The 24940-nt window shown below is 48.6% G+C and overlaps 1 protein-coding gene, 1 non-coding gene and 1 pseudogene across 3 annotated transcripts in view; 1 reads left to right on the plus strand and 2 right to left on the minus strand.

Moving 5' to 3' along the window:
* Nucleotides 1–1574, minus strand: part of ARK2N (arkadia (RNF111) N-terminal like PKA signaling regulator 2N) — a 76670-nt gene extending 75096 nt beyond the window's left edge. Inside the window, exon 1 of one of the 2 annotated variants that reach the window (XM_075533253.1) lies at nucleotides 1269–1574. The gene's annotated coding sequence lies outside the window, so the exon portion shown is untranslated. The remainder of the gene's footprint in view (nucleotides 1–1268) is intronic. The other variant, XM_075533255.1, reaches the window with a different exon arrangement.
* Nucleotides 1575–13575: 12001 nt separating this feature from the next.
* Nucleotides 13576–13961, plus strand: LOC142428108 (enhancer of rudimentary homolog pseudogene; annotated as a pseudogene).
* A 5338-nt stretch (nucleotides 13962–19299) lies between these two features.
* LOC142428269 (U5 spliceosomal RNA) lies at nucleotides 19300–19416 on the minus strand. Its single transcript, XR_012780196.1, has one exon. It is a non-coding gene; the product is annotated as a U5 spliceosomal RNA (small nuclear RNA).
* Between the last annotated feature and the right edge of the window lie 5524 nt (nucleotides 19417–24940).

Raw genomic sequence — 24940 nt, forward strand, 5'->3', positions numbered from 1 at the left:
GCCAGAATCTGCAAAACTACATTAGAAAGTTAATAGCCGCCATCCCTAAAGTATCCCGGGAGAAGAAAGGGAGTGGTTCAAACAGTTAGCATGTGCCCGACCATAACACACAGTAACAGCCTAAGCAAAACTGCCAGATGTCTTTGTAATGAAGCGGTCCGACCTTGACAAAGCCTCTACAGTGGGATTTTCCTGCTTCTGGGTGGAAGGATTCGATTCGGGAAGCGCACGCTCAGGTCAAGCAGCAAAAAAAGCACGCCCAAGCACAACCTGCTCGAGCAGGGACGGGCCTGGCGAGGCCGCGCAGGCGGTGGGTCCTTCAGCTCCTCGGGGCAGGTGATTGGCGGGCAGGGACGAGGGAGATGGGGTTTGTAAGAGACGGAATGGCACGCCGGCCGGGTGCGGGTGGCTGCTTCAACTGCCCGCGACCACCGGGGTGGGACGGCTAAGAAACACAGTGGGAAGTGCTGGGAGCTACTGGGCAAAACAAAAACCTCTCGAACTAGCCCCCCCAAGCCCCCAAGCCCCCAAGCCCCCGCCCCGGGGCAGCTAAGGGAAGGCGACTTTTAACTTAGGAGACTCGTCCGTTTACATCCTAGCGGGGTTTTTTTTTAAAAAAATAAAGTTGACCGGCTCGCCGGAGGAGGTCGATTTTGGATGCTGACACATCGCTCCCACTAACCGGGGGCGTCTGCGGACCGGGGGGTGGAAGCGCCGAGACGCGGGCGGCGCCGAGCCCCAGGAGGAGCCTTTGCGCCCTCCCCCAAGGCCACGGCCGCCGCGGCGCCCGGGCAGCCGCCGGGGCTCTCGGGATAGGGGCAGGTGGCGGCGCCGGCCCTGGCGAGCCCGGGCGCCGCAAAGTTGCGCAAAGAGAACGCCAGGGGCCACGGCGCCCGTTTTCCCCGCCGTCCGGGGGCTACGGCAGCGCCCGCCTCCCCCGAAGACCCGCCTCGACGCGCCTCACCCGGGCCCCCCCGGCAGGGGACGGGCAGGCGCTCGGCCCGCCAACTCGGCCGGGCCCGGAGGACGCGAGGGTCACCAGTGGGCAGCGGGCAAGGGGGTCGTGCCTGTTGGGGCCCCCCTCGCGTCCGCCCCGCCCGGCCAGGTCGAGGCGCGAACACCCGCGCCCGCCAGGCTGGCCCGTCACGACCCGGACGCCCAGACGCCACCGAGCGCTCACCGCGGCCCGCACCTCAGGGGCTCGACCCGAGCGCTCCGCGGGACGCAGCCCCGGTGGAAGCTCCATCCCGCGCCCCTTCCCGCCTCACCTGCGCTCCGCGGCCGCTCCGCACTTCCTGGCCCGCACGGCGCGCCCCGTCGGGGCACGAACCGGCCCCCTGGCCCGGACTCTCACGGCCGCAGTGACCTGGGACGCGGTGGCCGCCGCCGCCTTCTCTTCCTCTGCAGAAGGCCTGGCAGCGAGCGCGGGGACGCGGTCGGAGCCCTGCCAGGGCCAGAGCGAAGATCGCCGCCTTCGCAGACTCCGCCACCACCAGGTCCCTTCACTCGTCCGCGCCGCCCGGAGAAAATGTCACCAGAGGCCGTCCCGTCCGGCTCCTCACTTCCGCCCGGAACCATCGAGCCCGCGGAGGCCGGCTAGAGTGGCCGCTGCAGCTGGCGGCCTCCGGAGGTTGGCGCGGGAGCCCGGGGAGAAGTCTGACAGCGCCCTCTGGCGGGGCGGAGCCACGCTCCTCCAGATGCAGCCAGAGTGCGGGGCGTCCCGGCCGGGGGTTCCCGGGCTTCTTCACCGCGCTCTTTCCTGCAGTTCAGGCAGCTCCCTTCCAGAAGTGTCTTTCTCCAAAAGCCAGTCGACGCAATCCGCGGCAATGTTCTAGAAAAAAGGACGGCGGGGCCAGGGCCAGGACCAGGACCAGGCACTGCTCAGTACTCACCCCCTCCTTGAAGCCTTCCCGGATAACGCTCCTCTGAATCCTTGAGTCACTTCCACGGGAAGCTCCCTTCTTGCCTCATTTTTCCCCTGGTGGCAGCAGCGGCTGCGACGGGCTCTTCCCGAGCGATGGCATCATCATCCCAAGCAAGTTTCCAGAATGGGAACCTTGCAAGCCTTACAAATAAATAGTCAGCCATCTGCTGGAGAGGCCGGTTCCGCCGGGGCCCCTGCTCCGCCCGCCACCCGTCCCGGTTCCCGCGCGCGCTTCAGACGCCCCAAAGCCACCTCTGCTGTCCCTCCTGTGGTCTGCAGGTCTCCCCCGAACGATGGCGCACCGGGGACCTTCCTTGAGGGCTTGGGGGAAGGTGCAGGGCGCCCGGGCAGGAGGAAAGGCGAAGCGGGCGCAATTCTCAGGAAGGGAAAAGCAGGTGCTTGGAACCCAGCAGCGGGCCAAGGGCCTGCCCTCCCCTAAAGCCGTCTTAAGGAGAAAATGCAAACAAGTATTAGGTCTTGTACTGAGACCTGGGGGGACACAGCAGGAGAAGATCTTAGAAAACTCTTCAGCATCAATCTCCCCTTAGATGACGCCCTCCCGCTCCTCCCAAACCTAGAGGGTTTCCAGGACTGACTTGACTGCCTCATCTTTCCCTCGAAGAGCCGTTAATAGGTTTGAACCACTGACAGAGATGTTAGCCGTCCAGTGCCTAACCCACGGCGCCACCAAGGCTCCTGAACCTCCAGTTCCATCATGTTTGCTAACAGCCCGCCGACAAGAAAGCTTCCCATCCTTGACTGAATGAACAAATGGAGAAAATCATAATTGTAATTCCAACTCGCTTGTATTAACTGCTAGCCAGTGTGCAATGCATTTAAATGGATTCATGCAGTTCTACGAGGTTAATCGTATTTAAACAAACAAGCCCCCCCCAAAAAAATAAATAACTAAAGCAGTGGATTAAAGTGGATTTAGACTCAGAGTGAATCTATAGGACCGAGTAGAACTGCCCGCAAAACTGTTAGCTTGTTTTTTTCCCAATAGTCTTATTGCTATATAGTTCATATGCCCTGCAATTCCATAGTTTTATCACATCAAGTTGCACGATCCGTGCTAGAACACCTTCTTCACTCTTGCATCCATTGTTCTCAGCTTGCCATTTCCCCCCCACCTCTCCTGCCAAACCCCAAGGAACCATTAATCCAGTTATTGCCTCTGTAGATTTACCTATACAGAAAACCATTAATAAATAAATAGCAAATTAAAACAGATAAACACCTCAATGGAAAAGGAAACCAAAAATATTAAAAACTAGAACAAAAATGTAAATGAATCATGAGGGAGATCAAATGACAGGGCGCTAAAGTTCAACCTAACTGCATCTGCAACAGTCTACTTTCCAATGCATCCGACATGTTAGCAAGGCTACTCCTGTCCCTGGTCCATGGTCAGAAAGGATTCACCAGTGGCTTAATCCGCAAGTATTTCCCTTTCCACCACCACCACCCCCTTTTTTAAAAACTAAAACAACTTTGAAATTGGGGGAGGGAAAAAAAGGAAAATGAGCTGATTCCAGGAACCCAAGTGGAAGGCGAGTTTTGAGAATGACAAGGGCAACGAATGTATAGGGTGCTTTGCTCAACTGATGTATGTATGGATTGTGATAAGAGTTGTATGAGCCCCAATAAAATGATTTATTTAAAAAAATTAAACACATAATTTTGGGGGAAATCTCTGTTTTTATTGGAGTACCCCTTGTATATTTTAAAAAATAATAAACATAATAATTATTATTTTAAAAATGGGTCAAAAGGGAGTTCAAATTTTTAACTGACTATGTCTTCCATACTTGACTTACAATGCGCTCTCTCTCTCTCTGGTAACAGCTTTTCATGTCCTTCCTTCCAGTATGAGCAGAGGGATTCACCAAACCATTACTCCACGTGTGGCCCCACATGGCTTTGTGGCTTCCATTGTCATTCAGACCAGGTGTTCACAAGTTAAGCTCTGATACCATGCCCTCCTTTACAGTTGCAGGATATAACTGGTCATCCTTGGATCGCACAGGCTGGCATGCCTCTTCCATGTGGACTAAGTCGATGCCTCGCTGAGATGACTGCTTGTATGCAAGCGAGCCTTTGAAGACCGCAGATGGGGCTCTTTCTGATCACCAGGCATCGAGTTTCTTCAAGAGTGTCCTAGTGGAAGAGCTGATCCCAAGGGCTCAAGCAGAAAGAAAATGTTTTGAAAATGATGATGGCAACATGTGTACAAATGTGTGTGATGCAATGATGTATGGATTGCTATAAAAGCCCCCAATAAAATGATTTCTTAATTAAAAATAAATGTTAAAGGCTGTCATCCATAGGGAACCAGACTGTCACAGCTTTCTGCCCTGGAGCAGCTAGCTGCTCAGTGTGAACTGCCGACCTTTTGGCTAGCAGTTGGGCCCTTTAACCGTCTGCCACATGGCCTCCTTTCATTCACTGCCACCAAGTCACTTCTGACTCACAGCAACCCTACAGAACAGGGTAGAAATACCCCATACATTTCTGAGATTGTAACCCTTTGCGGGAGTAGAAAGCCTTCTCTCGCTCTCCCCAGGAGCACCTGGTGGTTTCAAACTGCTGACCTTGCAGTTAGCAGCCCAACACACAGCCCCCTGCGCTACTAGCTTCTTGATGGCAGTGAGCGAAAGCATTACCAGTACACCGGGGCTACTAGCTCTTATTTACAAAGGAGGAAACTGAGGCACGGAGTGGTCAAAGTCAAGTGTCCTGAAGTGGCGGGACTGGATTGCATCCCAGCCGAGCTAACCCCAGGACCCACATCCTTACACCGCCACCACGAAGGGCCTCCTTAAGATCCACCAAGAGCACCCTGTGTGCCAGAGGGGTCCTTTATCTGCTGCATGTCTAATTGTCCAAGCTCTGCGTCCACCCACTCACCCGCTCACCCACTCCCTGCGCCCTTAGTCCTCGGGGAATTGTAAGAAGGGCTTCGTTCTCTGGTGGCGGGGCAGGTTCTCCCAGCCATGTGTCCCTTCCAGGGGGAACGAGACCGGAGAAGAGCTTCACGACCAAACTCACAGCCAAGTGTCTTGAAATGAACGAAGGTGGACTAACACATTCGGATTCCAAAGGGCTCTTGACTGTCTGGAGTCACAGTGTCCTCCGAGGCACATGGCCTCTCTTCCGCTTGATAAGAACTTGACGGCCCTCCTCGGGCACGACCACCCACGCACAGCATCCTCTCCGATCCCGATAGCTCAGCACCTGTTGTAAGCGTGGCAGGGGGACCTGGGGAGAGCTCAGCCCGGCACTCTGGTCGCCAAGCAGCCCCAATTCCGAATTAGAGTTATCCGCTCAGCCTCACGATGTCTCCCACACAATCCAACCACACCCTCTATGGAAGGCCTTCTTGATGCTTTTTCCAAACTCCTAGCGGTGGAAGGTTAGGTGTTCTCCAGGAGCAGGCGCCCTGGAGTCTGCCAGGACTATCGTGGGACGGGGTCTGCCTCATTCTAGCAAGGTGACCTCTGGGCAGGCGTCACGGAGCCCCCATATCCTTGCCGGCCGCACACAGATTTCCTTCTGTCCGGACTTCTCTGTAAAGCTCTCAGAGAATATTCTGGGGAGCCGCTCCAGGCCAGCATCCCTTCAGGTGCCTCTCAGTGCACAGGTTCAGGCGGAAGCTGACTAGAATCGCAGAAGAGATCGTGAAGTTGGAGCTCGTGGGGCTCGAGGGTCTGCAGTCCTCGTGTCTGGATCACCGAGGCTTGGCAGGCCTCGCGTGGGTGAAGTGTCACGCGACCCGGCTCCACCTCCCTTTCAATGCAGGTTGTTGCCTTAAGCCCCTCCGGTGCAGAAAGTCCTAAACAGCCCAAGGTCTAAACCAGCACACGTCAATGCAAAGAGCCGTCTTCGTTTTAAGAGAGCAAGACAGGGCTCTATACTGCCATCACGAGTTACAGTCTCAGAAGCCCCCACGGCCAGTCTTACCCTGTCCCACTGGGTTGCTGTCAGTCCAAATCCACTGGACAGCAGTGTGTTTGTGAATAGGTCTACTTTCAAAGAAAGACACAAAGGTTTCAGGCTCATGAACTCATCAAAGGTTGGCAAATCCCAGAGGCGTCTCCAGAGAAAGGCCATCTGCTCTCAAGGTCACAACCTTGATCCAGACCAGCAGAAAGTCAGATCCAAAGGAAGGCATAATTCGCCCCTGCAAAGATCAGACAGACCATAAGGCAGGGTGGGTGGGGATGGGGTGTCTGAGAAAAGATCACAATCTAGGATTGGGCCAAGAGGAGAGAGAACCTTCCCAGAGCCATAGTACGTGGGAAGGAAGATCCACTTGGGCGCCAGAACTCCCCTCCCGAACACCCGTTTCAGGGCGAGTGTCCCCACCTTCCCTTCTCCAGCGACAAGAACGTTGATGTTTACCGAAGAACCCCATCCAAGCCAGTTACCTTCCAGATTAGTCCCACTCATGGAGACCCCTGTGTTAGACTCAGAGTAGAGTGGAGTCTGCAGGGTTTCCTTGGCATATATCATTAGATAAACTGTATTTCATTTACAGATTCATCTCGCCTGTAGCTGAACACCTCTTATATCTTACTCATCAGCCTGGTCAGCTGTTGCTTTTTCAGAAACACGGTAGAAACCATCCCAAATGTTTCAGATATCCTTGTTTTTTAACTCTTGTGGCTTGCTGAATTAAAGCAGCTGAATTTGATACAAGTTCAATGTCATTTCCTTCCACAATGAATTCATGTTTCTGGGCGCGGGACACGGAACAGGCAACACCTGCTCTTATCTGAACTCTCCGGATGTATTTTTCACCCACGTAGTTCCGGATTTTAACAGGAGACCTGTCCTCCTGAATAACCACTTTGATGGGGGCAGTGGGCACACAGACCTCATCTTGAATGGGAAGCCCAGTATCACCCCCTCGATCCTGTCTTGGGGACTACAGACAATGCCGATCCTTTCTATCTTCCTTCCGTTTGTTTGTCAATGCGAAGCTCCTTCTTTTTCCTTTCCAAGAGCTCTATGTTGATGTGATTGAAGTCCCTCTGCAGGGTTCCTCTGGGGCCCTTCACAATACCTGTGCGCCCCAGTCAGGCAAATGCTGCCATGCTCTGGAGTGTCCGTGATCTGGTTGCTGAGAATGGTCTTCCTCCTCCCAGCCGATGCGGTAAAGAAAGTTGGCTGTCATTTTTACCGAAGCACATCACCGGCCGTTCTCCCACCCTGCTGCTGGAGGGATTCTCACTGCCCACGGTTAGGTTGTAAGTCAAATGTAAACGGCACCGTAAAAGACCCTTAGGAACACCATCCGGGCAGCCCGAGACTCCGTATTTAAATAAATAAGTTCTGTTGGGTTTTGAATCGCTAAGTAACACTGAACATGAACTAGACCAGACCTCTCAGCAGGGCTCTGGTCTTCCTTGCCTGTGACCCTCTGCCCCTTGTAGCTGGCCTTCAAGACTGCTATTATTCAGTCTCTCAAAGGTGACTCACTGCAATGCTTGCCCTCTGCCTGTGGCACGGAGATGGACGGAAGTGTCTTTCCTGGTGGCATTGGAAGCACCAAATCCTGGGTAGGGACACTGTGACAAAGCAGGGATTGGCCGGACATCCCTCGATTGCCAGCATCAGGTGACCCGCCTCTTCAGTGTATGCACCCGGATGGAGTGACAGCACATTAAGCCGGCACTTCCTTGTTATTCAAGAGCGGAGAGCGCTAGGTAAACCCTTGGCATGTGGAAGTTCAGTTCCTCCTTTCAACAACCTGAGAAGATAGGTAGATTTTTTCAGAGGAAATGACTGAGGTTCATAGAAGACACGTCACCTGACTCAAGTCCACGTGGCCAAGGGGGACAGCGCCAGGATGCCTGGGATAGGATGTGCCCCCTCCTCCCAAGAGTAGCTCTGGAATGAGGGCGGCTATGCTGGAGGCTTCCAGGGATGCTAGTCTTAATGGAGCACCCAATCCAATGTGTGTTGAACAATGATTTTGAATAAATATTATCAATGCAAATGAAGCATCAAGAAGTTAACATATAAATGGGTGCATATTGGTACAAATAGGAACTGGAAACACAGGGATCCAGGACAGGTGATCCCTTCAGGACCAGTGGTGAGAGTGAAGATACCAGGAGGGTGGAGGGAAGATGGGGTAGAAAGGAGGAACCGATTACAAGGATCTAGATATAACCTCCTCCCTGGGGGATAGACAACAGAAAACTGGGTGAAGGGAGATGTAGGAGAGTGTAAGATATGACAAAATAATAATAATTTATAAATTATCAAGGGTTCCTGAGTGAGGGGGAGTGGGGAGGGAGGGAAATGAGGAGCTGATACCAAGGGCTCAAGTAGACAGCAAATGTTTTGAGAATGATGATGGCAACAAGTGTACAAATGTGCTTGACACACAATGGATGGATGGATAGATTGTGATAAGAATTGTACGAGCCCCCAATTAAATGATTAAAAATAAATAAATAAATAAATAAATAAATGGGTGCATAAGCAAAAGTGATAAAGAAATGGAGATGGTGCCCAGCTATCAGAAGATATAGTGTTCGGGGTCTTAAAGGCTTGAAGTTAAGCAAGCAGTCATCTAGCAGGGAAGCAACAAAGCCCACATGGAAGCACACCAACCCGTGTGATGACAAGGTGTCGATGGGATCAGGTATCAGGTATCAATCAAAAGATCCAAAACAAACAATGATATCAATGCAAAGAAGGGGGGTGGTCAGAGTGGAGACCCAAAGCTCATCTGCAGACATTTGGACATCCCCTCACAGAAGGGTCACAAGGAAGGAACGAGTCAGCCAGGGTGCAGTGTAGCACGGATGAAACATACATTTCCTCTAGTTCTTGAATGCTCCCTCCACACCCCACGCCCCCCAATATCATGACCCAGTTCTGCCTTACAAATCCATCTAAACCAGAGTACATTGGTACAGATAAGAGCTCTCGACACACGGAATCCAGGACAAATCTCTCAGGAACAGTAATGGGAGTAGCGATACCAGACGGATAGGGGGAGGGTGGGGCAAGGGGGAGAAAGGGGGAGCCAATCACAATGATGGATCTATAACCACCCCTGGGGGACAAAAAAACAGAAATTTGGGTGAAGGGAGACGACAGACAGTGTAAGATATGAAATAACAACAATAATGTATAATTGATCAAGGACTGATGAGGGTGGGAAAGCTGGGGAGGGAGGGGAAACGAGGTGATCCCAAGGGCTCTAGTAGAAAGAAAATGCATTGGAAATGATGATGGCAACATAGGTACAAGCGTGCTTGATACAATTGAATTATGGATTGTTATAAGATCTATGAGCTCCCAATAAGATGATTAATTTTAAAAAAGAAGTTAACATGTTTCCATAGATGGTCCCAAACTACATACTTGCCCAGGCTCACTGGCATAAGTAGGGTGCATGAAGCCTCACTGTTGTCATATTTCAGAGACAGGTGCCTGCCCGCACTGTGCACCAAGGTGCTGAAACAGTCCCGGACAACTCAAGAGAAAGCCTTGGACACAACGTGGGCAGCAGGGGTTGTCACCACGCTGCTGGGCCACTCCGGCAATGGAAACTGCCAGGAAACACTCATTGACAAGGGTCAATTCGTTGTTTAAAATGCAGTCTAAGAATAAGACTTTTTCCCCACTCCTGGTGCTAATATACCAGAGTAAATCAAAAGTATTGCTACAAGGTCATAGAAACCTTTATGAAACAAAAATATCAAAAGGTGAAACTACTGCTTCTCCACCTATCCTCTGTCTAGGTCTACACGCTTCTGAAGGCAGACTTTCTCTCTCGCCAGCCCCTTCCTCAGGGACCACGGTGGTAGGGCGGTTTATGTGTCGGGCTGCGAGCTATAAGGTCGACAGTTCAAGCCCACCAGCCTCTCCATGGGAGAAAGAGGAGGATTTCTGTTTCCATGGAGATTTACAGCCTCAGAGCCGACAGGGGCAGCCCCACTCTGTCCCCTAGGGTTGCTATGAGCTAGACTTGCCTTGGTAGCAGGGAGTTTAACCCTTTCCTCACGGGTCTTTGATTTCTAGTCCCTCCAAATGGCAGTTCAGGACTCAAACCATGTTCCTTTTGAAGTTGGGGAATGAAAGGACCTCTGGAGAGGCAAGGTCAGAGCTGTAAGGCGGAGAGGGAAAGGTTTCCCAGCAACATTTTAATAGGACAGCCCACGCTGCCCTCCAAGAGTGAGCAGGTGCATTGTCGTGATGGGAGGAAAATTCCTCAGTGCAACTTTCTGGACTTTTTTTTCCCCACAGTTTTCAATCTTTTTGACACTTCTTTATCATCAGCACCCATGATCATCCTGTGTCCTTGGGGGAAAATCTGTCAAGACGACCTCTTCAGGCTCTCAAAAGACAGCATAAGCTTCTGAGCTTGTGGGGTACCCGCTCCCACAATCGAATGGGCCCAAGGGGCGGTTGTGTAATTGAGGGGTAAATTAAAGAGACATCAGACAAGATAAGGCAGGCAAGGGCTCACTTCCAGGACCGCCATGACTTCAGGAGACAGGTCCATGCGAAGAGAGAGAATCTATTTCCAACAGAGGCTTATAGACTCTGGGGGGCCTGGGGGAGCATGCAAGCCCCCCTAATTTCAGGTAACCACATGAGTAACAAAGTGGGCTGTATCCTAACCCTAAAGGTCCCCGAGGACAGTGAAGGAGTGACCTAGCACAGGTGCTGGGGGCAGATAAGGGGGAGTGGCTGTCTTCAGAGTCCAGGGAGCAACAGCACAGGTCTCCCTCTAAAGCTGCAGGCTAGACAGCAGTTAGCTGTGTGGGTCTAAGGGGTCACTTTAAGGCAGCACTCTTATGGGAGGAAATAGTGGGGAACAATACGAAGTATGAGAATGTGATTGGGACCCATCTCCCACTCCCCTTCACCCCACAAACCCAGCCGGCCAGGCTTCTTAATCTATGAGCATAAAGGATCCATTCGTATAGGCTCTCTTCACACCCATCCAGATACTCTGCTCCCCCATGAGCCGACCTCTCAGCCTTGAGTGGCACTGGCCCAGCAGAGCCCTTCAGAAGCCTCTGCTTGCTAGCCCTTCATTGTAAGTCGCCCCAACAAGACTAGACAGTGTCCTACTGAGGAAACTTGCCTGCAGCCATCAACCAACCACAGAGTCACGTTTAAACACATTCTATTTAGAGTAAACTCCTGCATGTATAAATGTATAAATAGCAATGCTTTGGCTCTCTTCCTTACCCTTATATTAAAGGACACCTTCTGCCCAGAGCCCTGGTGGGGTCACACGCTGGGCTGCAAACCACAAGGTCAGCAGTTCCAATTCACCAGCTGCCCTGTGGGAGAAAGACGAGGCTTTCTACTCCTGCAAAGAGTCTCAGTCTTGGAAACCCACGCGGACAGGTGTACACTGTCCTATAGGGTCGCCGTGAGTCGGCATCAAACGGAGGGCAGTGGGTTTGTTTTCTTTCATCTTCCAGGGTGCAAAAATGTCTTTGGCCTCGCTCAAAAGACTCAAACCGAGAAATAAGGGGCGACGGTTCACTGGTGGGATACAGTGCTGGCTAAAGCCAGGGGCTCTCTGCAATCTGGGAACCATGTGAGGCAGAAAGCAATTCCCAGGAGCAAGGAGGACCTGGTCTAAGAGGGAGCTTTTGAGCATGGCCTTGGAGAAAGGACAGGACTTCCCGCGACAGAGGTGAAGAGAAAGACAAAGAGCTGGCACAGTGCCTGGAGACAGGAGCGTGTGGGCTACATCCAGACAGTCGGAGCAGGTCTGTCCAGGTTAGGGTGTGGGCCTGATCCCCGACCTCTCCATTTTGCTGCCATCTTTCTGCTTATGAAAACCTACAACATACATTTGCTTAGAGTTTAACTCGAACCCTTTTGTAGACCTGATTGCAGTCAGCTCCTCCTCTAAGCAACCCAGGAAGTAGTTAGAACAGGGATTGTGGCAGATCGCACACGCTGGCTCAGGAAGATTCCAAATCAAGGCTTTACTGAGTGAGTGGGTGAGTGGGTGAGTGAGTGGTGAGTGGGTGAGTGATGAGTGAGTGAGTGAGTGAGTGAGTGGTGAGTGAGTGGTGAGTGAGTGATGAGTGAGTTAATGAGAGTGAGTGAGTGGGTGAGTGAGTGAGGCAGTGAGTGGGTGAGTGATGAGTGAGTGAGTGAGTGAGTGATAAAACAACTTGTCCAAGGTGGCTATCACAGATTGGGAGGGTCAAATCCAAATTTGGCATGCTGCCTCCAATGCCCAGACTTGCACCTGCCCTTACAAAGATAGCTCTGGTGAAGTAGGAGTCCATAGAAGCTCTGGTGGAGTAGTGGCTATGCATTGGGCTGCCAACCACAAGGTCAGTAGTTCAAAACCATCAGCCACTCTTTGGGGGAGAAAGACATGACTTTCTACTCCCATAAAGAGGTATAGTCAAAAAAAAAAGAGTTATAGTCTTGGAAACTGACAGGGACAGTTCTACCCTGTTCTGTGGGGTTACTACGGTCAGACTTGCAATGTCTGGGGTTTTGTTTATGTATTGAGAGGGGGCAAAATTAGACCCGTTAATGTGCTGATCTTTTGGAGAAGAAAAAAGCCCTGGGCCTGAGAACAATAGGCGCATCCATTAAAGTACTTGGAGCTTGACAGCAGAAACAATAACCTAAAGCTAAACAGAGCAGATTATCACATGCAACCCCTCCCTTGAAGGGCAGTTCAAAGGCACCGGGCCTCAGGGGACCACCAGGGGGATCCTTACTGCAGGAGTGACAGGCAGCAGGCTGGGGTGGGACCAAAGCCCTTTCCTGTTCCGTGAGTTCCTAGCAACTATGACTGACACCCAGGCGCCCTGGCGGTGTGGTAGGTTACTCTTTGGGCTGCTGACCACAAGGTCAGTGATTTGAAACCACCAACTGCTCCCAGGGAAAAGGATGACTTTCTCTATTCCCATCACCAGCTCCAGTCTCGGAAACCCACAAGGGCAGTTCTACCCTGTACGGCCAGGTTTCTGTGCAGCACAGTTGACTTAACAGCGGTGAGTTGCGTTGGGTTGGGTTGGCTTGTAAGACACTCCAAGTCCAGAGGGTGACCTTCAAAATCACCCTCTGATGTTGCAGAAGAGGGCACCAAGGTCCAGAGTCCAAGCCTCTCACGGCTGAGTCGATGCTGACCAGGGTGAGCCCCGGTGTGCAGAGTGGAGCTGCCCGTCAGGGTGTCTTCAAGGCCGTGACCTCTGGAAGCAGATTGCCTGGCCTTTCTTCTGACCCTCTTCTAGGTGGTCCAAGCCATCAGCTCTGTGCTGAATAGTCCCATGCTTAATTGCTTCTGCTCCCCAGGGACCTCCAGGCAGGCCGAGTATGAGGGTATCTTTTCTTTCCCAAAAGATAAATTTTATAGAGACCCTGTCAGTAAAACCCTGTCCAAAAACAAAAAAAAAAAAAAAAAAAAAACACCCCCCTGCCAACGGCAAGACAAGGACAAATCAGCTAGATGCAAGAAGACACTGATAACTCAATGGAAAAGGTCATTGGTAGGAGGCCCAAATGATGTCCCGGGATTCACAACCGCATGACTGATGGCATAGAACACCGACATCAGGCTCATGATTCGTCATCAGGGCGTCGCTGTCACGGGCAGGGAAAGGTGCTGTAACTGGGCCAGTGCACTGGTACACATGAGAAAGGCTTACAGGGATTGGCTGCTGGCGGGGTGGCAGCTAAGCTCGGCAGCGGCTGCAACGAAAGCGTTTGGCACAACGTCTCACTTGCTAGTCCAGCCTACCGAGAGACCAGGAGGTAGACCTTCCGCTGACTCCGAATCTACGAAGGAAGGCATGGAAGGTGTTTGTAAACTGTCTGCAGGGCTGGTGAGAGAATGAACCCCAACAGTCCCTCAATTACACACGACACCAGCCAGGTGTTGGATGTTATGGATGACCTGGCGGACCTCAGCCGTCTAGTTTACCGAGCTGGTACCCAGACATGCCAACCTAACCACAAACACTGGATGAAGAAGATGTCCGTGTTCCTTCTTGGGCAGGCTCAGCAGGCTGGGAAATAGTTGAGTTGGACTCATCTGGGGCGGGGGGGGGGGGGTTGGAACAGCCGTGTCCAGTGTGCTGTAGTGGGGTTTGTCCTGTGTCCGTCGTGTGAACACAGTACCCAGGATCGAATGTGTCCAATGAAATGTGAGAGTTTTGTTCAATCTGAACTTCCTGTTGCCTCCCTCTCACCCCACCTTTTCTTTCTTCTTCTTTTTTTGGTCCGTCAACATTTTTACGAAGGCTTACAAGAAAGCTGCTCCTTGTCAATTCATGTTATAGTTCCAAACCTTCCCATGTTCATACCCACTCACCGCATTCACCCTTCTGCAAGATAATAGGACTGGGTGGTAACAACACTTAGTTACATCCGCAAGATAAAAATTCTAGCTACAAATAAATGTTCTTTAGTTATCAATTTTTTAAATTTTTAGAAAGAAAGAAAAGTGTATAGGTCTTGCTATTAGCAGAGAGCATTGGAAAGTAAATTATGGGAGATGTAGGTAGGTTAAAATTAATACCCAACCATTTGATCTCCCTTTTGACCCATTTTATTTTATTTTTTTGTTTTGTTTTGGTTTTTTTTAATTATTTTTTTATTTTTTTATTTTTTATTTTTTTTATTTTTTTTTTGACCCATTTTAAAGTAGTTTCAGTTTTTCATATTTTCTGCTTTTTCCCTCTTTTTAAGCAGTTTTATTGACCCATAATCCATCTGTCATATAATTCGATATTTCAATCATTTCAAGGAGAATTGTACAAACATTGCCACAATCAATTTTAGAACATTTTCTTCATTCTTATACTTGATGTTATTAGCTCCCCAGCTCTCCCCAACCTCTCCTGCCAGACCCCCCGAAAAAAACCATTACTCCAACCTATTGTCTCTATAGAGTTAAGTATCTTCTTTCTCTTTGATTGAGGTTTTTCCATGTTTTATCAGTCGTTGTTGGGTTTTCTAAAATTTGTTTGCTTGCTTTGTATGATTGTGTTTTGTTTTGAATGATTTTCTGTATACGAAATCATAGAGACAGTAACTTGATGGGCAGGGCAAGCGAGGTGGGAGGGAAATGGGGAGCTAACAGTAAGTACAAGAAAGGAGAAATGCTCTGAAATTGATAATTGATTGTGGTGATGGTTGCACTAATTGCCTTAAAGTGAGTGAGTGATTACATTATATGATATGTGAAGGATATGCCGATACAAACAAATAAAAAGAGGAAAAATCACTGCCATTGAGTCAATGCTGACTCGTAGTGACCCTATAGGACATGGTAGAACTGTCCCTGAAAGTTTCTGAGACTATAATGTTTTACAGGAGTAGAAAGCCTCATCGTTCTCCCCTGGAGTGGCTAGAGGTTTTGTACTTCTGTCCCTGTGGATCTTAGCCCAGTGCATAGCCACTATGGCTCCAGGACTTCTCCCAATCTTCTTAGCATAACACGTTTCATTAAGGAAGTAAATTCTTACTAGAGTGATAGCTGACTAACACATCATCGCCCTCTGGAAATGGAATACTTTTATCCAACTAAAACAAGCACTTCTCAAGAAGCTGTCAAGGAATGACATACCCAGTAGGAATTTCAGACACCAAGATAGGGCACTTTAGGAGAGGGAGGTATTTTGGGCCAGCTGGATTTTTTTAAATTCTAGAATCACAACATCCTGGTTGCCTGGGAGGGTCAGCCAACACACATTCATCTGTGATTCCCCACAGACCCCCAACTTTTTTTCAGCCTGGTATTCCAGAAGCCTGAGAAATACCAAGAAGTTGTAGCCCTTACTGAGCAAGAAGATGATAATAAGCCAAAGAGGAAGCGCAGTAGATAGCTCAGTCTGCAGTGGTGATTATTAATGTGTCAAAGAGGGAAATTAGTAAGACACATCTTGCTTTGATTTCATGGTGTTGCCTTACTCACAAAACCAAATGCATTTTTAAAATAATGAGGGCAATGAATATACAAATGCGCTTGACACAATGGATGGATGTATGGATTGTGATAGGAGTTGTGTGAGCCCCCAGTAAAATGATTTAAAAAAATACAAATCTGAAAAAGTACTGACTCAAAATTAATCCTGTCTTTAGATTGTCTACCTCAAATTGCCTGATCTTTGCTTTCTACTTTAAATTAGCCCGGTCCACAATTTAAATTTCTAAAGGCATCCTGTCTACAGGTAGGTGACAAAAGGAGACCATTTTCAGACTTCTATCAGTTGAGTTCAGTCAAGGGCATGTTAAGATTAGCCAAGGGCTGACTTCTTTCCCCTCTTTGTAAGCATCAGTTCACTAGCCGAAAACCAAACATGCCGACCCACTGCTGTCCCATCCGTCTCAGCTGCTTTCACTTCGAGAGGCCCTGTGGGACAGAGCTTTCAAAGTGTAATCTTTATGGAAGCAGAGCACCACATCTTGCTCCAGCTGCTTAACTAGTAGGTTCAAACCACCAATTTCCGTTTGCAGAGAAGTGTCTTAACCACTGGGCCACCAGTATTCCTCTTAACTAGCCTCTTTCTGGTCATTTGATTTTTGGGGAGTGGGAGGGATCAGAATAGTCTTTTTATATACATATAGAATAACTCCCTCAAACTTTATGTTTCGGGTTTCCTTTTTTATAAATCATTTCATTGGGGGCTCTTACAGCGCTCATAACAATCCATACACCAATTATATCAAACACATTTGTACATATGTTGTCATCATCATTTTCAACTTTATGTTTGAAGCTTGATTACCTTTGCCAAGTTCAGGCATGAAAGAGCGTAAAGCAGGAGAATGTTACCGGCCCTGCCAGAGGTTCTGGAAAGGTTTCCTTGGGACCTTTCTCTGCCTTTTTTCAAGATTCCCATGTACACTTCAGAAGCTTAAGAAACTCACTGCCACTCACTATAGTGAGTCTCTAGGACTGGGTAGAATTGCCACTCTGGATTTCTGAGACTGTAACTCTTTATGGAGTAGAAAGACTCGTCTGTCTCCCAGGGAGCTGGTGGTTTTGAACTGCTGACCTTGTGGTTAGCAACCCAGAACATAACCCACTACGCCACTAGGAGTCCTTCTGTAGGAAAAGAATGCCTTGCCTTTCTCCTTGAGCAGCTGGGGGTTTCAAACTTCACTTCTGACCTTATGGTAGCAGCCCAGCATGTGGCTCAGTATGCAGCCAGGGCTCCAGAAACTTGAGCACTCCTCTCAAATCCACCCAGCACAGGGAGCTAGCTGGAGGTGGGAGCCGCAGGACTCAGAGCCTCCAGGAGCACCGGAAGCTGGCTTTCATTGTGACAGGGCATGATCCTTCACCCTGCTTCCTGGGAGCGGTATGCTCTCAAACAGAATCCCGAAATCCATGTGGTCAGAACCGAGAGCCAGGGATGCCAGGGAGTCAACTTATTTCCTCCTCGAGAGCATGTCCCTAGCTAAACTGGTCACCGTGAAAGCTGCTGCCCGGTGCCAATGGCCCACTAGAGTCTCTGGAGGTGGGCGAGACTTTAGCAAAGCATGAGGGCTCACTTCACCAGTCCTGGGAGTGTCAGCTGCCAAAGGGCTTCCTGTGCCCTGCTCAGGTCTCTCCCCGAAAAAGGTCCTCTCTATGCTCTCCGTGTCCTCACAATCGTCCTCCTCCTTTCTCCACGTTTACCCCCTCCTCTCTTAACCAGCTCTATTCCTTTGTTGCATCTTCTTTCTCTTGGGGAAAAGTTACTACAAATATTTACTCCCAACCCAGAAAACTTCTCTCCAAATACAGAAGGAAAAGTGTTATGGGTAAACAAGCACTATATAAGCAATCTACTAAAGAGATTTCAAAGACAAATAAATCTTATACTTTCTATTGAGATCGGAACTGCAGCCTATTCCAGGGGGAAGAGCACACCGGCCACCTCCATCTCACGCTGCTACATCATGCCTAGGAGAGAAGAAAGCTATAGGGTTGATGCTTAAACTACAGGGTTAATACTTAAAACGCTTCTGTTTCTGTATACTGCCTGTTTACGTACTCCCAATGAAGTTTTTTGAGCTCCCATTCTTTTCGAGGTTAGCCATAGTTTGTTATTATGCAGAGGTAGTCTGTTTGATTTCTGTGTTTTCCATCTGGAGAAGCCCATGTGTGTAGTCGGTCTCCTTTTGTGTTGTTGAAACAAGGTATTTACTATGAACACATCTATTTGTCTTCCCAAATTCTACCATGCTATTGCCAGCTTCCTTTCTATCACCAAAACTGTACTTTCCAACTACTGCTCCTTCCTCTGTTTCCAGCTTTTGCACTGATAATTATCAATTCAAGTTGATCACGTTTCATCAGTATCTGACTCAAGACATGGTAGAAACGTTCGATTTCTTCCTCATTCGCTTTAGTGGCTGGCGCATAAATTTGAATAACAATTCTATTTCCTTTTATGTGCATAGACATTACCCTAGCACAGACAGCATTGTACTTGAACTCCCTGCCAGAGTCAATGCTGACACATAGTGACCCCTGGTGGGCTTCCTGACTATAACAGGAGTAGAAAGCCCAGGGGGTCTCGATCTGCCTGTCATGGGGATCACAGCCCAAGGTGAAACCACTACACCACCAGAATTCCTGTACTTAGAAACAGGTTTTGAAAAGTCCCACTGTCTTCCATTGGTGTAAGGTGCCTTCCACCCCACAACATACTCAAAATAACTCGAAATGAAACCTCACCCTCCTTGTTCTCTAAGCAACACACTGCCTGTACTTTTTTTTCTTTTTTTACATTTTATTAGGGGCTCATACAACTCTTATCACCATCCATACATATACATACATCAATTGTATAAAGCACATCCATACATTCCCTGCCCCAATCATTCTCAAGGCACTTGCTCTCCACTTAAGCCCTTTGCATCAGGTCCTCTTGCTGCCTGTACTTTCAAGACAGATTTGTCCGTCCTTTCAGATTAAGTCCATGGTACGTCTAACACTCTTCTCCTGCACTACGAATTCACAAACCCAAAAACATCATCTTCAAGTCTCCAGTTAATACCCAGCTTTCACACATGCTTCCGAGATGATTAAAAACATCATACCCATCCTCACAATATTGCTTTTTATACGTTTTTAAGGCTGTCAATCTTTTTTCCTTTTTTTCCTACTTCAGGAAGTATATAGCACCCACTCAAAAGGACCCCAATAACAAAAACAAAATACTGAACTGTACAGTACCCCTAAAAATTAATATTTACTTTTTGTAAGGTCCGTTTAACACACCTAAAAAACGGCTGACCCTAGTGATTCAGGGTTTAAAACAACCACGAAGGGTAATAAAGTGAGCTCTATATAACTCCTTCTAAAGCTACATAGCCTGAGACAACCCAAACTCATGAATCTGTTTTTTGTAACCATTATAAGTCTTGTTTACACAAGACCTCAAAAAATTGGTTTCAAGACTCGTATTTGTTTCCCTCCACGGAAATCTTTAGTAAAAGGCGAAAGATTTATACGATTTGAAGAGAAACCAGAGTATGACAACAAGCCGGGCGGATGCATTTCCCTAGTACGAGTTATACCTAATTCACTAATGGTGTTTATATACTTGAAAGAAAAATGACTTATACCTTTTTGTATTGATAAGTTTGTGCCAGTGTCCTCACTTCAACAGTATAAAAAAGGAAAAAGGATCTGTTTTAAATTAAAATTTCGTCTTCTGTGCAATGCATTGTGGATATGCAAATATTCTCTGCCTCACCCGCCTCCAATTTCCGGAAATAATTCTTTTATTATCTAGGCTTGGGGCCAGCACTAGGGGGCAGAGCGGAGACCAGACTTTAAAAAATACAGACCTCTTGTCCAACCAGTAAGTCTGGTTTTTTTCTGTTCTAAAATTGGCGCCCCAATAAAAACTTCTCTCTCTTTTGACTCATTTTAAAGTTGTTATAGTTTTTAAATATTTTGTGTTTTCTTTTCAACAGGAGTTGTTTTTCCATGTTATTTTGTTATTGTTAGCATTTTTGACTCTGGTTTTTGTTTCTGTGTTTTTTTGGTATTTGAAATCAGGATGGGTGGCTCTATAGAGAGAGTAGCTTGATTCATGTTTCCTTGGGGAGGTTGGGGGAAATGTGGAGCTAATAGCAAGGAGAACAAGAAAGAAGAAAATGGTCTAAAATTTATTGTATACAGCTTTAAAAAAATCATTTATTGGGGGCTCATATAACTCTTATCACAATCCATACATTATATATAGCTCTTCTTAACATCATTGAACTATTAAATTGCATGATAGGTGCATTATGTCCAATAAAACTGTTTATTTAAAAAATTATATTGGAGGGGAAAAAAGACTTGAAGAAAAAACTCCCATGTAGAAGGCTTACCCTACATCAGAAATGCGTTGAGACTGAACACTTGTAGAATTTCTCCTGTTAGCTAAAGCCCTGGATACAGGGGGCCCCAAGGGTTAAATGCTCTAGCTGAGAAGTTGGTGGTTTGAGCCTGCTCACAAGTAACTCTGCAGAACGGCCTGGCAACCTGCAGTTCTGCCTTGCACACCTAGGGGTCACCAAGGAGCAGTAGCAAGATGGCCACGGTCACCCCCTTGGATCTGTGTCGCTGTAGAGTTTTTTAAATGCTGGTACATTTCTGCACAAGTTCTACAGCATGGGTGCCATTGAGTTGATTTCGACTCATAGCGACCCCACGTGACCGAGAAAAACGGACTCACGGGGTTTTCTAAGCGTCACCTTTGCAGCGCTAGGTCTTCCTCCCACAGTCAACCTTTCCATTAACAAGGGCACCTGGGAGTACTTCAAACTGAACTACCACCAAACTCACTGACATCAGTGATTCTGACTCACACGAGCCCGTAGAAAAGTTCACTGCCACGAGCTGGTGCAGCGTCGCAGGGCAGCGCAGAACTGCTTCTGTCGCGTTTGGGAGACTCGTTTTTCTCTCGCAGAGCGGCTGGTGGTTTCGAACTCGCCGTTGGCAGCCGCAGGAGTAAGCACTACGCCAGGTGGGGGGCCGACCAGCCACCCTCTGCCGGACAGCGTTGGAGTGAGTGCTCCGGGGCGTTTGCAAGCCTGACAGCTTTATGCAGTGGTTGCGATCAGTAGTTCAAAGTCACCGCAGGAGGAAGATGCAGCAGTCTGCTTCCAGGCAGGTGACAGCCTAGCACAGCCTGTTGGGCCCTTCTCCCAGAGCGACGATCTCTGCGCGTTTAACTCGACCACAGGACCCTGCTGCTGCACACCCCGCGACAGTGGGGGGCGGGCCCAGGAGACCCAAGGGGACCTCTGGAGGACATCCCCTTTCCGGAAAGCCCGGGCAACGTGCAAGATTAAGATGGATTTGGTTGCACATGGTTCTGGAGAGATCGCGCTCGTTTGAGGTTCGCCCTTTTGACAACGCAGGGTGGCAGGTGGAGGTGTGACTTTGAGGAATTAGGGAACAATCTACTTAAACAGCAGAAATGTGAAGGTTGAGGCTGGACCCTCGAAAGGGCCTGTACAAAGTAGGAGACGCTGGGAGCATTCACAGCCAGTAAGCTTGAAGAGGGCCTGCCTCTCGGAAGCCAAGTCAGCTGTCTGCTCTGAGGAATGAAGACCCCTGAGCCATCCAAGAGCCGCTCTGGTAACACACAGCCAAGACCCGGTGCTTTCCCCATGGACCCCATGGACTGAAAGGGAGGTTTCTTAGCCCAACACAAATGGACACTGGGTTTGACTTTCTACGACTCTTTGTATCATTGAAACAAGGACATTTTTGGTATTTGAAGAAGATGACACACAGATGATAGTTTGTATGTCTGGATGCTTTTATACAATTACATTTGTATGTTAACTTCGATAAAATTTCTAGGACTTAAAACAAGAGTGCCAGTCTCTGAGACCAACAGGGGGCTCGCTCTGAGTCAGCAGGACTCAAGGGCAGTGGTTTGATTGGGAAGAGGGCTTGGCAGCAGATTTGCCCACGGCAATGCCTCATTTGATCTCCTGACTTTTGCTTCCTTGAGCATTGATGGTTGGGGTTGTTATTGTGCCAGCCTGGTCGATAAACACATGTGGGGTTAATTGAAGAGCAAAGGGATAAATGGCTCGGTGAGCCTGCTTTTCAAGTTCTTGGGTCTCATGCTTTGTGATGGTTGGACTAGGGTGCAGCTGCCTTAGCCAGTTCCCTGCTTCAGCTGGCAAGGCTGACTTCCTGCAAGACATCCCCAAGGAGAAGCCCCATGGACCTGGGTGCTGGAGCAGCTGCGTGGACACCCCTGCCAGTGCTGAGATGCTTACACATTCACTGACTCGGCTTTCCTCCTGCAGTCGGCATCATTGCGTCTGTTTTGTGAGATGGAAGAGGACTTTGTGGATTGGTGTTGGACATATGGGTTAATGTTGGATTTGTGGGCTTGGACATCAGTGGGTTGATATGTTTTCTGGATGTGCACTTACCCTTTATATATAAAACTCTCTCTTATACATGAGTTTCTGTGGATTTGTTTCTCTAATGTACCCAGACTAACACAATGTTGGATCCAAGCAAAATGAAATCCCAGCAATTTCAGTTATTTCTCGGTTTCCGTGGATCTTGATGTTGTACCACTGGGCCAGTTGGAAGGATATCACATTGAATTGCAACTCATATTGACCACTGCAGTATTTGAGTTTCTTCTTTTTAAAAAAAATTATTTTATTAGGGGCTCATACAACTCTTATCACAATCCATACATACATCCATTGTGTCCAGCACATTTGTACATATGTTGTCATCATTCTCAATACACCTGCTTTCTACTTGAGCCCTTGGCATCAGCTCCTCATTTCCCCCTCCCTCCCCGCTCCCCCTTCCCCTCGTCTTTGAGTTTCTTTGGTAAGTTTTTCTCACTTTCAGCAAGAAGGTTGTCTCCTTTGCATGTTGCGGGTTGTTGATAAGCCTCCCCCCGATCTTGATAGCACATTCTTCCTTTTCTAGTGCAGTGACTCCGATGCCTTGCTCAGCATACAGATGGAGTACGATTGAGAGGATACAGCCCTGATGGACACCAGTCCTGACGTTAGCCACACTGTAACACCTGTTCTGTTCAACAGTTGTCTCTTGATCCGTGTGCAGGTTCTGCGTGAGCACAGTGAGAGGGAAGAAGTACGATGAACAACCCTCTCTCTCTCCAAGTCCGAACCAATTGATCTATTCAACAACGTTTGACGGTTAGCTCTGCGGAAAGCCTGGTCCTGCAGCTCCACTCCACCTGCCGCCAGCTTGTCTGCTGTGGAGCTGCTGCAGGTTTCGAACTGCTGACCATGCAGATGGCAGCCCAATGTGCCACGGCGACACTGCCAAGGCCCCTAGGGGTGTGTGTGTTATTCTATTCTATTGAGAATTAAGACATCGAACACAGAGGCTCACTCAAACGTCAACTCTAGTGTCGATCAAAGCTAGATTAGCACATGAAGACCCAATGCGCAGGCTCGCTGAGCTTCCTGAGGACCGTGGCCAGTATGCAGTCATTCGCCCAGTCTCAGCCGGAGCTGGATAGCCGCCCTCCCGTCCCCCAAAGTCATAAGGTAACCAGACGTCCCGCTTTTGGCGGGACAGTCCCTATTTTTAACAAATTTCCCCGCATCCCACAGCATATTAAAAAAAGTCCCGATTTGGGGAAAGAATGCATGACAAGCTAGGGTACACGGTTTTCGGCTGCCATGTGGCTATTTCTCCAGGATATGAGTTTTATCAATGGTGTCCCGCTGGTGTCCCGCTTTACCAATGTGAAAATCTGGTCACCTCACTAGGTTTGTGCATAATGAGCAGCCCAGAGCACACCTGCTCTGAAGACAGGGCGTCCCAGAGCACCTGCACATGTGGGTTAAAAATCTTCCTTTTTTTCTCTCAAGCTTTCCAGTCTGATTGGCCTTTTTGCTTCCCAAGAGACCTAGAGTTTCCAGGATGCCAATCCAAATGGTTGCCTGTATTATTATTATTAATTATTAGTATTAACTATTATCATTTGTCTACATCATTTTTGAAGAGGTCAAAAGGCTAACAGCTCTGAATGGATTGTAGCTCCTTGGTCCAAGAAGTGAGTTTGCTTACGTTTACATTCCAAATGTCCAGCCTGGAGTCCCTGGCTGACAGGCTCTGTTGAGCATTCAGTCCGTGTGGCAGCACCTCAGAGGAAATGCCTGGTTACAGCTGAAATGCGCATACAGGTCATACCTGGAGCAGCAGCACCGATCCACTACAAGTGAAAGAGGAAAAGAGACGGGATTCTAGACGGTGTCACCAGGGGGAGACGGGCAGCAATGCAGGTTGTCCTAATGGTCCCTCATTTTAAATCGGAATACATAGAGAACACACACTTCTTAACTTGGAATTCACATCACCCTGGGGGCGGGCGTCACATACAGATGTTTTGCATTAGCTCGGGTTTCAGGATAACAATGGGAAACCATGGCTAACCATGAGCAAGCAAGAACCAAGTCTTTGTTGTTTTTTTTCAATAATTAGGTTCTTTAAGTCGTAGTCCAGTCTCTGAGCGTCTTTGAGCAGCAACTGGCAACTAAGAGAAGGTTTTCTGGAGGAGGGAGGATCAAAGAGGAGCTGATCCCAAGGGCTCAAGTGGAAAGTAAATGTTTAGAAAATGTTGACGGCAACTTATGTACAAATGTGCTTGATGCAATTGATGTATGGGATGTTATAAGAGCTTCCGATAAGATGATTTTTAAAAAGTGAGAGAGAGAAGATTCTCAGAGTTATCTGGTCCTTCCAAGTGACATCTAACTTATCTGCCTCTGAGCAATGGGGCAATTTATAAAAATTCCACAGAGACGTCATTAAGCACAGTAACGGGCTGCTGTCTGGTGATCAGCTTCCGAAAAATCAACCCTTGGCAAGCCTGTGGAGCACAGTCCTCCTCTGACCCACCTAAGGCCAGTGCCACGAGGCTGGGTCAGGTGCAAGGCCATGTTCAACACAGACCCTAACCACACGAGACACTCCATGCACAGGGGCTGATGCATGAGTGGAGGAAGAACAAGAAGACTGAGGACAGGCAATCAATGCAC

This window comes from Tenrec ecaudatus, chromosome 15 (genome assembly GCF_050624435.1).
Source record: "Tenrec ecaudatus isolate mTenEca1 chromosome 15, mTenEca1.hap1, whole genome shotgun sequence".
Taxonomy (NCBI): domain Eukaryota; kingdom Metazoa; phylum Chordata; class Mammalia; order Afrosoricida; family Tenrecidae; genus Tenrec; species Tenrec ecaudatus.